This window comes from Myotis daubentonii, chromosome 2 (genome assembly GCF_963259705.1).
Source record: "Myotis daubentonii chromosome 2, mMyoDau2.1, whole genome shotgun sequence".
Lineage (NCBI taxonomy): Eukaryota > Metazoa > Chordata > Mammalia > Chiroptera > Vespertilionidae > Myotis > Myotis daubentonii.
In genome coordinates, this window is record NC_081841.1 from 99,612,684 (window position 1) to 99,629,002 (window position 16,319).

A 16,319-nucleotide genomic window follows, 5' to 3' on the forward strand; every position below is an offset into this window, starting at 1 on the left:
TCGAGAGCCATTTATTTTCATTACAGTTCGGCCTTTAATAACTGACTTCTGGGGAGGCCCTCCTTCTCTCTGGACCTCAGTTGCCCCAACTGTAAAATGGGGGCTTGGATAACTGGATTCTTAGCCCCCTTCCACAGTGACAACTGGGATTCCGAGAAAGCTCTAAGCAGCTGGGTGTGGCCCTGCCCCATGGGCGCCCAGAAAGGCCCAGGCTGGGGTCACACAGGGAAGGGCTCCAACCCTGCCCAGACCACAGTCTGAGCTTCCCAAAAAACTCAGGGTCTCCCTTCAATGGCGTGTACTCCATGATTGCACCACAGCTGGCACGTCCACACCACTGGCCCTTCCCCCTGGGCAGGGTGCACACTCTACACCCTGTGCCTGCTCTGCTGTGACCCCAGAGGCACTTGCATCCAGGGAGGCTGGGGGTTCCTGAGGCACCCGCGGGTGGAGGGTGGGGGGGGAGGAAGGAGGAGTTGCAACAATACCTCTGGGAGGAGCAGCCAGGGCAGCAGCAGTGGCTGCGGTGGCTGGAGGCGGAGGCTAAGGTGTAGGAGGAGGTGCCCAGGCACTCCCCCTCCCATTGTCCCTAGCCCAGGACAGGCCCGCCCTGTGCCCTGCAGCATATCCCATGCCACGGACCAACCAGCCCTTACCTTGCAGTGCCCAGCTGTCCCCCTGCTCGCTAAAGCTAATTATCCTGGGAAAGCTTGTGTGGAGCCCAAGAGCAAACCCACAGACAAAAAGTGAAACTTTGGCAGGGCTGGAGCGATTGCTGGTTGGTGCCTTTCCCCCTCCTTCTTTTCCACCATTCCCACCCTCTCCCCTCGGTCTCCCTTGCGGTGCCCTGAGACCTGGAAGCTGACCTCAGGGGCCCGAATTCCTGACTTTGCCTGCACGCTTTTGTCCATGTAAGGTATGGGAAGATGGGTGCCCGGGAGCCACGCGGTGCTGCCTGTTGGAGGAGGGGGCACCTGTGGCAGGCAGGGGCTGTGCCAAAAGGTGGGCACACAGCAGACATTTTATTTCCTGGAAATGAGAGGAGGGGACCTAGGGATGCAGGTGTGTCAGCTGGCTCTGGCCCCAGCAGCCCAGCGCCGCAGCCTCTGCAGGGCTGGGGCTGAGGGCTGGGGCTGGGGTCCGGACCCTCGTGTGAGCTTGTGTGCCCGCTGGCTCCATGGCTCTGGCCGGCTCGGCCATCTTTGTGGCTATGGGCACGACCATCTTTGTCACGAAGTGATGGTTAATTTGCATATTACTCTTTTATTAGATAGGATGTGCAGATGAAGATTCTGGGACCTCAGGTCACACCTTGCTGAGAACACTGCAGAACTGGATGGGTCATTCAGGACAGTGAGCATATTCCAGCACTTTCTTATCTGGGGAGAAGGGGAAAGTGGCAGTAGCCTCCTTCTTTGGTACTCTCTGCTAAGACTTGTACAACCCCCTTAGACTGTGGCTGGATCAGCTGCTGGAGGAAAGCAAAAACTAATTGTTTCTGGGGTAGAAGAAAAGCATGTCTCTGGATGCTCAAGCCACCCAGCTTCCGTGGGCTCTTGTACCGTGTGGGGGCCCTGGAGTCAGTGTGGGAGCTGTCTACTGCTGTGTAACAAATTCACATAAATTTAGCATCTTAAAGCAACACTTCACGGTTTAAATTTAGCAGCTTAAGAACCAAGATGGCGGCGATATAGGCAGACGTGTCCCAGGTCGTGTCCCGGAGCAAATGGAACGAGCAGCTGAAGCTAGTAACACTCACACCGAATTGGCGAAATTGCTCAGCTGGTGAGAGGGTTTACAGCCGGGAAGAGCAGAACTCCCCTGGTAAGGTAAAAAAAAAAACCAGGGATTTGGGCAGGAAAGTTTGCCAGACCTCTGAGCCCAGAGAGTCGGAGGGAGACCGCGTGGCAGACAGCCGCGTCCCTTGGGACAGGCACAGCCCCTGACGGGGGAAAGGAGAACCGCGGGATTCCTGGCGCCGCCAGGGAAATTGAGAGCTGGGTTCTGTGATCACGGAGGACTGAGCCTAAAGGGGGCAGCCTGAAGAGCTGACCTGACCATGCAGTCCCGGTAAGAGAAGAAGCTTACAGAAACCAAGCCTTCCCCGTTTCCGCGGCCGGCATTTGTTTGTTTGTTTTCACTGAATCCTGTTCATGGGACATTTCGGATACAGACACTCACCTGTGCTGAAGAGAGGGAGAGTGTGCTGAGGAGTGGAATCTGGGGAGAGACTGGGGAAAGAGGGGGAGCCGGGAGAGGTGGTAGTGAATTGAGTGCTGAGACACCCCAGAGCCCGGGACTGGGGCAGCCACCCGGTCCTGAGAGGGAGTCTCCTCCCCCCAGCCCCCAGGCAAGGAGCACAGCCACACCCAGATTCCACCCTGTACGAGATCAAGGATTAAGATAACCTGATCAGTCCCTGGGAGTTAACAGGGTCTGGCCTATAGGGGGATTTTCAATCCCAGCAACAACATAGCGCCGGTAACTAACTATTACGCAGTCAGCTCTGGGCAGTGAACTTCCACTGGACAGAGAGGCCCTATAGCCTCAGAGGCCAACCCCAGAACACTGCCACCCAGAGGCTGACCCACAAACTGACTCTTTGCTAAACACAAAATAAGGCAGTCTGGGAAACAAATACGGCCTGCTTTAAAATAAGGACTGTGGTTTACAACACAGAGGAACAGTATATCGCAGGGAAACTCAACACTCTCCTGAATACCTGGAAGGTCTAAGGCGAGCCACACTGAAGAATAGAAGAAACGAAGGACCTTCACTACTGCAATTTTTTTTCTTTTTTCACTTTTTAACTAAGAAACCAATTTTTTTTTTCATTCTTTTTTTTTCTGTTCTTTTTTTTTTCTTTTCTTTTTTCTTTCTTTTCTTCTTTTTCCATCACCTGATTTTACCCTTTTAATTACTACCTTCTTATTTTTAACCAGTATTATTACTGCTACCATTTTACCATTTTTTAAAGTGCCATTTTATTTTTTCTTTATTTTATTTTGGGATTAGTGTTCACCATTCTATTTTCATCGTTATATTATTGGTTGTTTCTAGTTTGCATTCATATCCAGGGAGCTGTTGCTGGAATTTGTTGGGATTAATGGCTGTTCTATAGGAGTATTCTCCTCATATAAAAAGTCTCTTCCCTCTTCCACTTCATTCTCTCTTTTCGCTCTTTTTTTTTTTCTTTCTTTTCTTTTCTCGCTTTTATTTTCCCCCTTCCTTTTTCCCAATTTCATTTTTGCACTCCCTTTTTTTGGTCCCTACTTTTCTTTTCCTTTTTCTCTTTTATCTTTTTCACTTCCTTCTTCCTTATCCCCTAATTCTCTTAATTCAGGTGGTCACCTTTAATTGGGGTTATTAATATCGTGAATATATTTGTGTATAGTGCCTGGTACGTGGTGCCTTGTTGTGTTGTATTTTGTGCCTTTAAATCAACGCAGCAGATCCAAGCAACAGCAACCTCCTGAGCACCTCATCCTCTGCTGAGGAACAGCAGCTGTACGTGAAACCTCGCCCCACCAGCCGGAAGAGCCACCACAGCTGTGAACAGCACCCACCAGAGGAGCTGCTGCCAACTGAAGAGCAGCTGCTACCGCAACCGCCCGAAGAGCAACCACAGACCAAGGAGTCACTGCCACCAAGGGAGCAACCACTGAACAACTCAACGTCTAGATATGTCAGTGAGATCAAACATGGGTAGACAAAGAAACCCCCAAAGGAAAGAGAAGGAGGACTCTCCAGAAAAGCAGCTAAGTAATACAGAGGCATGCAACATGACAGATAAAGAATTCAGAATAAGGATCCTAGAGTGCATAAACCGGATGGAGGAAAAAATCGACAACCTCTGCAAGAAGCAAGAAGAAACAGATGAAAAAATCGATAACATATGGAAGAAGCTAGAAGAAACAGATGAAAAAATCAACAACCTAAGTAAGACCCAAGAAGAAATGAAGAGTGATATAGCTGCAATGAAAAACTCCATTGAAAGTATCAACAGTAGACTAGGAGAAGCGGAGGACCGAATAAGTGAATTAGAAGACAAGGAAGCAAAACACACCCAAAATGTACTGCAATTGGAGAAAAAAATTAAAAGACAAGAGGAGAGCCTAAGGGAGCTTTGGGACAACATGAAACGAAACAACATACGAATAATAGGAGTACCAGAACAACAGAAAGATGAACAAGGATTAGAAAACCTACTCGAAGAAATAATATCAGAAAACTTTCCTGAGGTGGGGAAGAAAAAAGTCACACAAGCCCAGAGAGTCCCAAACAAGGTGAACCCGAAAAGACCCACACCAAGACACATCATAATCACCATGGCAAATGTTCAGGACAAAGAGAGAATCTTACAGGCTGCAAGAGAGAGACGGAAAGTTACATACAAGGGATCTCCCATTAGATTGTCAAATGACTTCTCAACAGAAACACATCAGGCCAGAAAAGAATGGACTGAAATTTACAAAGTGATGCAAAGCAAAGGACTGAATCCAAGAATACTCTATCCAGCAAGGCTATCATTCAAACTTGAAGGGGAAATAAGAAGCTTCACAGACAAAAAAAGACTAAGGGAGTTTGTCACCACCAAGCCAGCAATGCAAGGAATGCTAAAGGGACTGGTATAAAAAGAAGAAATAAAAAGCTCAGAAAGAAAACAGCCACACACACACACAAAAAGAAATGGCTACAAACAAGTACCTTTCAATAATAACTTTAAACGTAAACGGACTAAATGCTCCAACCAAAAGACATCGAGTGGCTGAATGGATAAAAAAACATGACCCATACATCTGCTGTCTACAAGAAACCCACCTCATTAGAAGGGACTCACACAGACTGAAAGTGAAAGGATGGAAAAATATCTTTCAGGCAAATGGAAAGGAAAAGAAAGCTGGGGTAGCAATACTTATATCGGACAAAATAGACCTCAAAGTGAAGGCCTTAACAAGAGATAAGGAAGGCCACTTCATAATACTAAAGGGATCAATACAACAAGAAGATATAACCCTGGTAAACATATATGCACCCAATGTAGGAGCACCCAAATTCATAAAAAAACTCCTGGAAAATATCAAAGGAGAGATCAACAACAATACAATCATAGTAGGGGACTTTAATACACCATTGACAGCACTGGATAAGTCCTATAGACAAACAATCAGCAAAGATACAGCAATCCTAAATGACTCACTAGATCAGATGGTCTTAATAGACATCTTCAGAACACTTCACCCCAAAGCCAGAGAATATACGTTCTTCTCAGGTGCTCATGGGACATATTCAAAAATAGACCACATATTGGGTCACAAGAAAAGTATCCCCAAATTCAAGAAGATTGAAATCATAAAAAGCGTCTTCGCAGACCACGATGGCATAATATTAGAAATAAACTACAATAAAAACAACCCAAAATACTCAAACACCTGGAAGCTGAATAGCATGCTATTAAATATTGATTGGGTTACCAATGAGATCAAAGAAGAAATTAAAAACATCCTGGAAACTAATGACAATGAAAACACAACAATCCAAAACCTATGGGACACATTGAAAGCAGTCCTGAGAGGGAAGTTTATAGCTCTACAGGCCTATCTCAAAAAACAAGAAAAAATGGTAGTAAATCATCTAACTCTACAACTCAAAGAATTAGAAAGAGAGCAACAAGAAAACCCCAGAGTGAGCAGAAGGAAGGAGATAATAAAGATTAGAGCAGAAATAAGTGACATAGAGACCAAAAAAACAATACAGAAAATCAATGTTTGAAAGGATAAACAAGATTGATAAACCTCTAGCCAGACTCACCAAGAAGCAGAGAGAGAGGACCCAAATAAATAAAATCAGAAACGATAGAGGCGAAATAACAACAGACCCCACAGAAATACAAATGATTGTTAAAAAATACTATGGACAGCTTTACTCCAACAAACTAGACAACCTGGAGGAAATGGACAAATTCCTAGAAAAATACAGCATTCCAAAACTCAATCAGGAAGAATCTAAAAATCTCAACAGGCCAATAACTATGGAAGAAATTGAAGCAGTCATCAAAAAGCTTCCATCAAACAAAAGCCCAGGACCAGACGGCTTCACAGGGGAGTTTTACCAAACATTCAAGGAAGAACTAAAACTTATCCTCCTCAGACTACTACAAAAAATTCAAGAGGAAGGAACACTTCCAAGCTCATTCTATGAAGCCAGCATCACCCTAATACCAAAACCAGGTAAAGACAACACAATGAAAGAGAATTACAGGCCAATATCCCTCATGAACATAGATGCCAAAATCCTCAACAAAATCTTAGCAAATCGGATCCAGCAGTACATCAGAAAGATCATACACCATGACCAAGTAGGATTTATCCCAGGGATGCAAGGATGGTACAATATCCGCAAATCAATAAACGTGATACATCACATAAACAAATTGAAAGAAAAAAACCACATGGTCATATCAATTGATGCAGAAAAAGCATTTGACAAAATTCAACACCCATTTTTGATAAAAACTCTCAGCAAGGTGGGAGTAGAAGGATCATACCTCAACATAATAAAAGCCATATATGACAGGCCCACAGCCAACATCATACTCAACGGACAAAAACTAACACCATTTCCCCTAAGAACAGGAACAAGACAGGGATGCCCCCTCTCACCACTCCTGTTCAACATAGTACTGGAAGTGTTAGCCATTGCAATTCGGCAAGAAGAAGAAATAAAAGGCATCCAAATTGGAAAAGAGGAAGTAAAACTGTCCTTATTTGCAGACGACATGATATTATACATACAAAACCCTAGAGATTCCATCCAAAAGCTACTAGACTTAATACATGAATTTGGCAATGTAGCAGGATACAAAATTAACCCCAAGAAATCTGAGGCATTTCTATACACCAATAGTGAACTTTCAGAAAGAGAGATTATAAAAACAATCCCGTTTACCATTGCACCGAAAAAACTAAGCTACCTAGGAATAAACTTAACTAAAGAGGTAAAAGACCTCTACTCAGAAAACTACAGGACGTTGAAAAAAGACATAGAGGAAGACATAAACAGATGGAAGAACATACCGTGTTCATGGATTGGTAGAATCAACATCATCAAAATGTCCATACTACCCAAAACAATCTATAAATTCAACGCACTTCCCATTAAAGTACCAACAGCATACTTCAGAGATCTAGAACGAACTTTCCAAAAATTCATCTGGAATAAAAAAAGACCCCGAATAGCTGCAGCAATCCTGAAAAAGAACAAAGTAGGTGGGATCTCAATACCAGATATCAAGTTGTATTACAAAGCCACTGTTCTCAAAACTGCCTGGTACTGGCACAAGAATAGGCATATAGATCAATGGAATAGAATAGAGAGCCCAGAAATCGGCCCGAACCAATATGCTCAATTAATATTTGACAAAGGAGGCAAGAACATACAATGGAGCCAAGATAGTCTCTTCAATAAATGGTGTTGGGAAAATTGGACAGATATATGCAAGAAAATGAAACTAGACCACCAACTTACACCATACACAAAAATAAACTCAAAATGGATAAAGGACTTAAATGTACGACAGGATACCATAAAAATTCTAGAAGAATCCAAAGGCAAGAAAATCTCAGACATATGCCGAAGCAATTTCTTCACTGATACAGCTCCTAGGGCACTTGAAACTAAAGAAAAAATGAACAAATGGGACTACATCAAAATAAAAAGCTTCTGCACAGCAAAAGAAACCATCAACAAAACAACGAGAAAACCCACTGTGTGGGAAAACATATTTGCCAATGACATATCTGATAAGGGCCTAATCTCCAAAATTTATAGGGAACTCATACAACTTAACAAAAGAAAGATAAACAATCCAATCAAAAAATGGGCAAAGGACCTAAATAGACACCTTTCAAAAGAGGACATCCAGAAAGCCAAGAGACATATGAAAACATGCTCAAAGTCACTAATCATCCGAGAGATGCAAATCAAAACAGCAATGAGGTACCATCTCACACCTGTCAGACTGGCTATCATCAACAAATCAACAAAGGACAAGTGCTGGAGAGGATGTGGAGAAAAAGGAACACTTGTGCACTGCTGGTGGGAATGCAGACTGGTGCAGCCACTATGGAAGACAGTATGGAGTTTCCTTAAAAAACTGAAAATGGAACTCCCATTTGACCCTGTGATCCCACTTCTAGGAATATATCCCAAGAAACCAGAAACACCAATCAGAAAGGATATATGCACCCCTATGTTCATAGCAGCACAATTCACCATAGCTAAGATCTGGAAACAGCCTAAGTGCCCATCAGTAGATGAATGGATTAGAAAACTGTGGTACATCTACACGATGGAATACTATGCTGCTGTAAAAAGGAAGGAACTCTTACCATTTGCAACGTCATGGATGGAACTGGAGAGCATTATGCTAAGTGAAATAAGCCAGTCAATAAAGGAAAAATACCACATGATCTCACTCATTCGTGGACAATAGAGACCATTATAAACTTTTGAACAATAATAGATACAGAGGCAGAGCTGCCTCAAACAGATTGTCGAGCTGCAGCGGGAAGGCCGGGGAGGGTTGGGGGGCAGGAGGTAGGGGGGTAAGAGATCAACTAAAGGACTTGTATGCATGCATATAAGCATAACCAATGGACATAAGACACTGTGTGATAGGGGAGGCTAGGGGACTGTCTAGGGCGGGGGGATAAAATGGATACATATGTAATACCCTTTGTAATACTTTAAGCAATAAAAAAAAAAATAAAAATAAAAATAAATTTAGCAGCTTAAAGCCTGCTCTGTCGCCAGCCTGGCCCAGCTGCTGTGGACTGTTGGTGGGGGACAGAGTAGAACCCAGACAGTTGTAGAGGAATGAGCAATTAATGGTGTGTGTCAGTTAATTCCCTTTATTAAGTGAGCCAGTAAGTATAAGGATTTGCTGTTACTTGTGATGGTGTTACACAACACTAGGCAGTTATTCCCAGTTTTTGTATGATGAAGGTGCTTTTATTATGCATATTTTGTAAATGAAAATATTGGGAGGTTAAAGAACTTGCCCATGTTTATAACTCTAATACTACTGTCCTTGGGTGAGGATTAACTCCCTCCCAAATTTTATGGACTTAGGGTTAGATGGTTATGACCATTGCATTTCTGTTTGCTGAGGAAATAATAGAAAAAAGTATTTAGATAATTTATTTCATTGTTAAATTACTTTACATTCACTATTATTTTGTATTAGTTTCAGGTGTACAGCATGGTAGTTAGATAATCATGTACTTTAAAAAGTGGTCTTCACCACCCGTATTTAAAGTACCCACCTGCACAGTAGATACTGAATACAATGTTGTTGACTATACTAGTATTCCTATGCTGTACTTTACATCCCCATGACTATTTTGTTCTCAATTCCTTCAACTTTTTGACACAGCACCCCAACCCCTCTCCTCTCTAGCAACCATAAGTCTGATCTCTGTATCCATGAGTCTGTTCCTATTTTGTTTGTTTGTTTTGCTGTTTAGATTCAGTAAGTGAAATCATATAGTATTTGTCTTTTTATATCTGATTTATTTTACTTAGCATGATACCCTCTAGGTCAATTCATGCTTCCTTATACTAAGGAAATGGTAGGAATTCATTCTTTTTTATGGCCAAGTAATATTCCATATATACCACAGCTTTTTTATCCACTCCTCTATTGGTGAGCACATGGGTTGCTTCCATATCTTGGCTATCTATACTAAAAAAAAGGGTAATATGCTAATTAGACTGCACAAACCCACAGCGGCTGGAAGGGCCGGTGGCATGAGAGAGGCACCGGGGGAGAGGAGGTGGCACCACAGCCATGGGAGCGGGAGCGGAGGTGGGTGCGAGGACTACGACTTTTGCATCAACTGCTACAACACAAAGGGCCACGCCCACAAGATGGTGAAGGTGGGGCTGGGCCTGGATGATGAGGGCAATGAGGGCAGCAGCCAGGGCGAGCCGCAGTTCAGGAGTCCCTGGCAGTGGTGGCGCCAGGCCATCCAGCGCTGCATCCAGTCCCTGAGGCGTGCCCGTCAGTGCCACGACGCCAACTGCCTGCAGCCGTCCTGCCAAAAGATGAAGCGGGTTGTGCAGCACACCAAGGGCTGCCAGCACAAGACCAATGGAGGTTGCAGAGTGTGCAGCAGTTCATCGCCCTTTGCTGCTACCATGCCCAACACTGCCAAGAAAACGCCCCATTCCCTACTGCCTCGACATCAAGCAGAAGCTCTGCCAGCAGGAGATACAGCACCGCCGGCAGCAGGCGTAGCTCATGCACCACCATCAACACCTGCATGTGCCTCAGCAGAGTCTGCCTTCCTCCCTTCAGCACCACCCCGGCCCCCCACACTGCATCCCAGCACACCCTGGACACCACAGCCCCGACTCCGCCCCAGACCTCTCCTGTGAGCAGGTCACTAGCCGGCTTCTCCAGCATGGCCAGAACTCAGCCCCCCACCAGTTTACACTGGGTGCCAGCCCCACCCCCCCCGGCCCAGGCCCACCTGCAGCAGGGGAGGCGCCCGGCAGATTGCACATGGGACGCAGGAGCAGCAGCACCTGTACTGGGTGAGCACCCACAACGGTATGCCCCTGAGGCACGGTGACCTCCGAGAGCCAGATGGCCCCCATGGGCCTGAATGTGACCCAACCAGGTCAGTGGGCCTGATATTCTGCCCCCCAACCCCTGGCAGTGGCAGCTGGCACCCATCCCCGAGCAATAGCCAATGTGAGGCATCCCAGACCCGTGATGTCTGTGCAGACCCAAGGTGCAGCCACCTCAGAGCACATCTCCAGGCGCCCTGCAGGACCTGCTGCAAACCCTGAAGTCTCCCAGCTCCCTCAGCAGCAGCACATGTTCAACATCTTCAAGTCAAACCCTCAGCTGATGGCAGCTCTCATCAAATAGCACACAGCCAAGTAAGTGGCCAGCCAGCCCGGCCTTCAGCTCTAGCCCAGCCTGCTGAACCTGAACGCCATTGCAAGCCAGCGGGCCATGACCTGCTGTCCCTCCACAGCAGCAAGCAATGGGAGGCCTGAACCCCCAGGGCCACCATAAACCCGGGGTGCAACCCCAGCGTGGCGAGTATGAACCACAGTACAGAGAGATGCCACGGAGCAACAGCAGCAGCTGCAGCAACAACAGAAAGGCAGCGCTGGCATGGCTGCAGGCCTGGCAGGACACGCCCAGTTCCAGCAGCCTCAGGGACACTGACGCTACCCGCAGCCATGCAGCAGCAGCGGATCCAGCAGCAGATTGGGTCCCAGGCCAGCCAAACCCTGTTAGGCATATTCTGTACCTTTCTCCTGACCTCAGTTTCTCCCCTGCGCTCAGTACTTTCCTATTTTCCCTGCTTGAGGCTCCTGCCCTCTCTGCTGTTTTCCTATTATTTTCATTTCAGGTGTCACAAGAGAAGCTAAGCAGCCGAGAAAAGCAATGCTAGACCCAGCTTCCTGCAACCGTCTGCACCTATATCTGACCCACAGAGACATAAATATCCCACCCTCCCTACTCTTGCTTGCTGAAATGGATATACTGGTGTGTATTAAAAACAAAATTTCTAAAACTCTCACAATGTCTCTTGGCCTGTCTCCTGTCAGCACGGACCAAACAAACCCCATGAGCCCCAGCAGCACATGTTCTCAGAGAACCACAGGCCTCACCTCTCTGGCCAGCAGATGGCCACATCCCTCAGTAGCCAGGTGAGATCCCTGGCCCCTGTCCAGTCTCCAGGCCCCAGTCCCAGCCTCCACATTCCAGCCCATCACCACGGATATGCCCCAGCCTTCACCACACCATGTCTCCCCCCAAATTGGTTCTCCCCACCCAAGACTCCCAGTCACCATGGCCAGTTCCATAGATCAGAGACACTTGGGGAACCCCAAACATGCAGTGCTACCACAGCTAAATACCCCCACGGGAATGCATTGCCCAGTGAGCTGTCCCTGGTTGGTGACATCACAGTAGACACCCTAGAAATGTTGTGTGAGTGGGAGTGGAGGTAGCATCGCCGCCGCAGGAGAGGAGGTGCCACCACTGCCACCTCCACCGCCACCACCCCTATTGCAGAGGCAGCGGGAGAGGGGGCTGCGCAGTCCCGGTCCCAGTGCTGCCCCTTCCACAGAGGCAGCCACAGAGGCAGCGGCACAGCCAGGTCCCGGTGCCACGCCACCACAGAGGCTGGACAGGGTGCGGCCTGCTGTGCCACAACCTCCCACAGCCCCTCCCACAGCCGGCCTGGCCCCAGATAAGCCCCCACCCACCAGTGGGCAGGGCGGGGCCAGCGCTAAGAAGCAAGGGCCGAGGGCCAGCAGCCACGGCGGCCAGCTATGGCAGCAGCAGCGGGGTGATGGAGGCGGTGGCTTCCCATCATCGCCCGGTCACCTCCCACAGAGGGAGGCCAGACTGCAGCTTAGGCCCACTCCCCAGGAGGCCAAACTTAACTCTAGACCAAACTTAATTTTCCCCAAGATTCGATCTCTTTCTGTTTTGTTTTGTTTTCTATCTCTGTTACGATAAGGACAGAGATTTTATGTTTTGCTTATTATTTCATTTGCTAATGCCTAACATAGTATATTGCACCAAATAAATGCTCAATAAATATTTAAATAATTGACTTTCCAAGATCAAAGCCTTTGAAATTTATAATCATATTCTACTTTTCTTTATAAGCATCCATTACTCTTTGAATCACTTTTCTTGTTTTCTAGGCATGGCCTTCGGTCAGCTCCTCATTACGCTTACCTGGACTTTGTAGCAGTCTCCCAAGTGGTACTTTATTTCTTTTATGTCTTGTCTGTACTACCTGTTGTAGCCACCACGTTTTTAGTACAGTTCTGGTCATTGATTCAGCAAGTATTTCCTGAGCACATACTTTATGCTTGGGTCTGGTATAGATGCTAGCATAAAATGATATAGTATTCTTGTCTAACATCATCTTTCTGTATAAAAATCATCTTTGATTCTATAAGGAATCCTCCTTTCTTGTGTAATAATGGCATATCTGGAAGTAACACCTGAAATACGTTGCTCAGCCTGTGTTGGTGCCAGGCAGCATGCATGTGTGTGAATTATCCCTGGATGGTTTGACAATAAACACCAGCAGTGAATGAGGATTCCTTTTTCTCTGCAACCTCTCCAACACTTATCACTTGTCTTGTTGATAATAGCCATTCTAACAGATGTGAGGTGCTGTGCTCACTGTAGTTTTGATTTGCATTTTCCTAATAGCTAGTGAAGTTGAACATCTTCTCATATAGCTGTTGGCCATTTGTATGTTCAGGTCCTTGAGAGAGGTGTCTGTTCAGGTCCTTTGACCATTTTTTAATTGGACTGTTTGTTTAGTGTTGAGTTGTATGAGTTCTTTATATATTTTTGATACTAACCCCTTATCGGAGCTGTTGTTTGCAAATATAATCTTCCATGTGGTTGGTTGCCTTTTGTTTTGTTGTCAGTTTCTTTTGCTGTGCAGCTTTTTAGTTTGATATAGTCCCATTGATTTATTTTTGCCTTTACTTCCCTTGCCTTTGGGGGCAAATTCATAAAATCCTCTCTAAGACCAAGGTCCATAATTTACTACCTATATTTTTCTCTACATAATTCTTTGTTTCATGTCTCATATTTAGGTCTTTGACCAGGAATCAAACCAGCAACCCTTTGGTGCACAGGACAACACATACCAACTGAGCCACACTGGCCAGGGCCCAACATGGTTTTTATACCAGGGAAATTAGGGGCCATCCCCCGGCTGCCAAATGTTTATAATGCAAACACTTAAGCCTAAAAGCGCCCTCAGTGGATGATGATGAACTTGTGCTAAGTTAACAAGTTGTCTTGTGTCACAGAGAGCCTGCCATAATTCTACTTTTTAAACTTGCAGTCCAGATTCACAATCAATAAGAAATAATTCCAAATGGCAGATTAGACCCTACACCAATCCTGGTCAATATTATCTTCTTAAAGATCTTTAAAACTTATTTTACATCTCATCTTCTACATTTGCCCTATAAAAATTATTTTATAAAAACTTGTAGCCTATGTCCTGGTCATAAGTTGTAGTTTTTTTCTTTATGCTTATCTCAGTCTATAAAGTTGTAGTCTTAAATAGGAGGGAGTTAAGTCAGCACATGTATTCTCCTGTTGGCTCCATAGCAAAACTAGATTTTACACAGGGGAACAATAAATTGGGTTATTATCATTTTTTTAAAGTGAAGAATAAAAACATTCTGGCTAGATAAGTAAGAATAATGATCAGTTTGCCATTTTGCAGCTGGACAGAGCATGAGACAAGCTCCCAACCTGGGGTGCAAAATTTAAGGAGGCACCCACTCTTGGGGGTCATGTGAATGAGTGACCTAAGAGTGAGTGCCTTCTTAAATTTTCCACCCTGGGTGCCTCACCTGCTTTACTCTAGTCCTGGCTCTGTCCTGGAAGAAACATATATTAAGGAAGGCCAATAAAATACCTATAAGTAGAAATTGTTTCTAAAATATTCCCTAGCCAGAGAGTAAATTTTTAGTAATTTCATCTATCAACATGCTGCCTGCTCATAATGATAATTCAGGAAAGTCCCACTCTCCCACAGAATGACGATAACACCATAACCACATTGACGTGGTTGGAGTATGGATAGAATGGCTGTAAATCCCAATTTCAAGTGGTACATCCTGTCGACAATTCATCCCAACCTGTGATTTAGAAAATTCTGTAGCTTGAATATGCACAGAGATTGTGTCCTTTTGCTTTTACATTAGTTGCTCTCTACTAATAGAAAGATGCACTGAGTTAACTTCTGAGGATCAAAGCCACTATTGCACAACAGGAGATTGGGGTACAGCAAGGCTAAAAAATGCACACAATTCAAATTCCTTTGTCATGGCTGGAACAACAACCCATATTTCAACTCTGTCTTGGGCCGTTCCACTATAATTTTGCTGCCACTCTCCTTGGACCACAGCCCACTCAAGTTTCTTTTAGAAGAAAGTTGTAGTAACAACAACAACAACAAAATCTGCATCAAACTGCTTTAAGCAAACAGAGAATTGTTGGTTCACACAACAAAATATTCCAGGAGTATTCTACCTTCATGTTCAGCTGGATTTAAGGCCCTAAACAATGTTCTCATGACTGGGTCCTCCCAGCTGTTTGGCTTGCTTCTCCCTCTCTATAGGTCAGAACAATGGCTGCCAGCTAAAGCTCTAACTTAAATCTGAGAAAGGCCTTGCCATTTTTCCCATGGGATTTCCACAGTTCAGATGGCATCTCATTGGCTCTGACTGGATCAAGTGCCATCTTGGACATTGTCACCATGGCTAGAAGGAGGTGCTGTTCTCTTTAGCCAAGCCTGAGCCCTATGTTCCTCCCGCCCCCGAGTGTAGAGCCTACAAAATCTGAAAGATGGGGCCTGAGAGTGGACATTGGGCTACTTTCATCAGAAGAAAGGGAAGTGAATGGAATGCATCTGAACAGGAAATGTTGGCTGTAGGCAAGTTTCTCTTTTACTCCACTCTCCTAGTAAATTCAACTCTATTTTCCAACTCAAACTGTAACTCTCATGTCTCTCTCCAATGGCCATTTTCTCTTGTGTAGCTCATTTAACATTTTAGAAGGTAAATAGTGGGGGGGGGAAATTCAATGGGAATTGCCCTGCTGGGTTTCAGACTTATTTGATACCAATGATTCCTCTTTTCCTTCCTATTTCTCCCACTGGATGGAGCCTCTACCCTATGTCTATCTCATCATTGTTTTTGGAAGCATGTAACTTGCTGTCTGGTTTCACAGGTTCACAGATAGAGAAGAACTTTGCCCCACGGTGATTAACATAATAAGACTTGAAACTTTGCGTTGAGGACATTTAAATGAAATTTTTGGACTTAGAGTTGATGTGAAATTGTAATGACTTTTGGGGATGTTGGGATGGGATAAATGTATTCAGCATGTGCGAAGGACATGAATTTGAGGGGATCAGAGAAGAGACTGTTATGGGTTGAATTGTGTCTCCCCAAAAGACACGAAGTCGTAACCCTTGATGTCTGTAAATATGATCTTATTTGGGAATAGGGTGCTTGCAGATATAATCAGATTAAGATTGTAGTAGATAGTTAGATAGGCATGAGTAGAGCAGGAATGATGGGCCGGGTGCAGAGGGTCACCAGGGTGGAGAGTCCCAGGTGCCAAGCAATGGGCAAAACTACAAGCCCTTGCATGACCCATTCCCTTAAGCATTAACCCCTGGAGATGGCATCTAGGCTTCAGCTGTGTTTCAGTCCAGGCCCAGAGAAATAGCAAA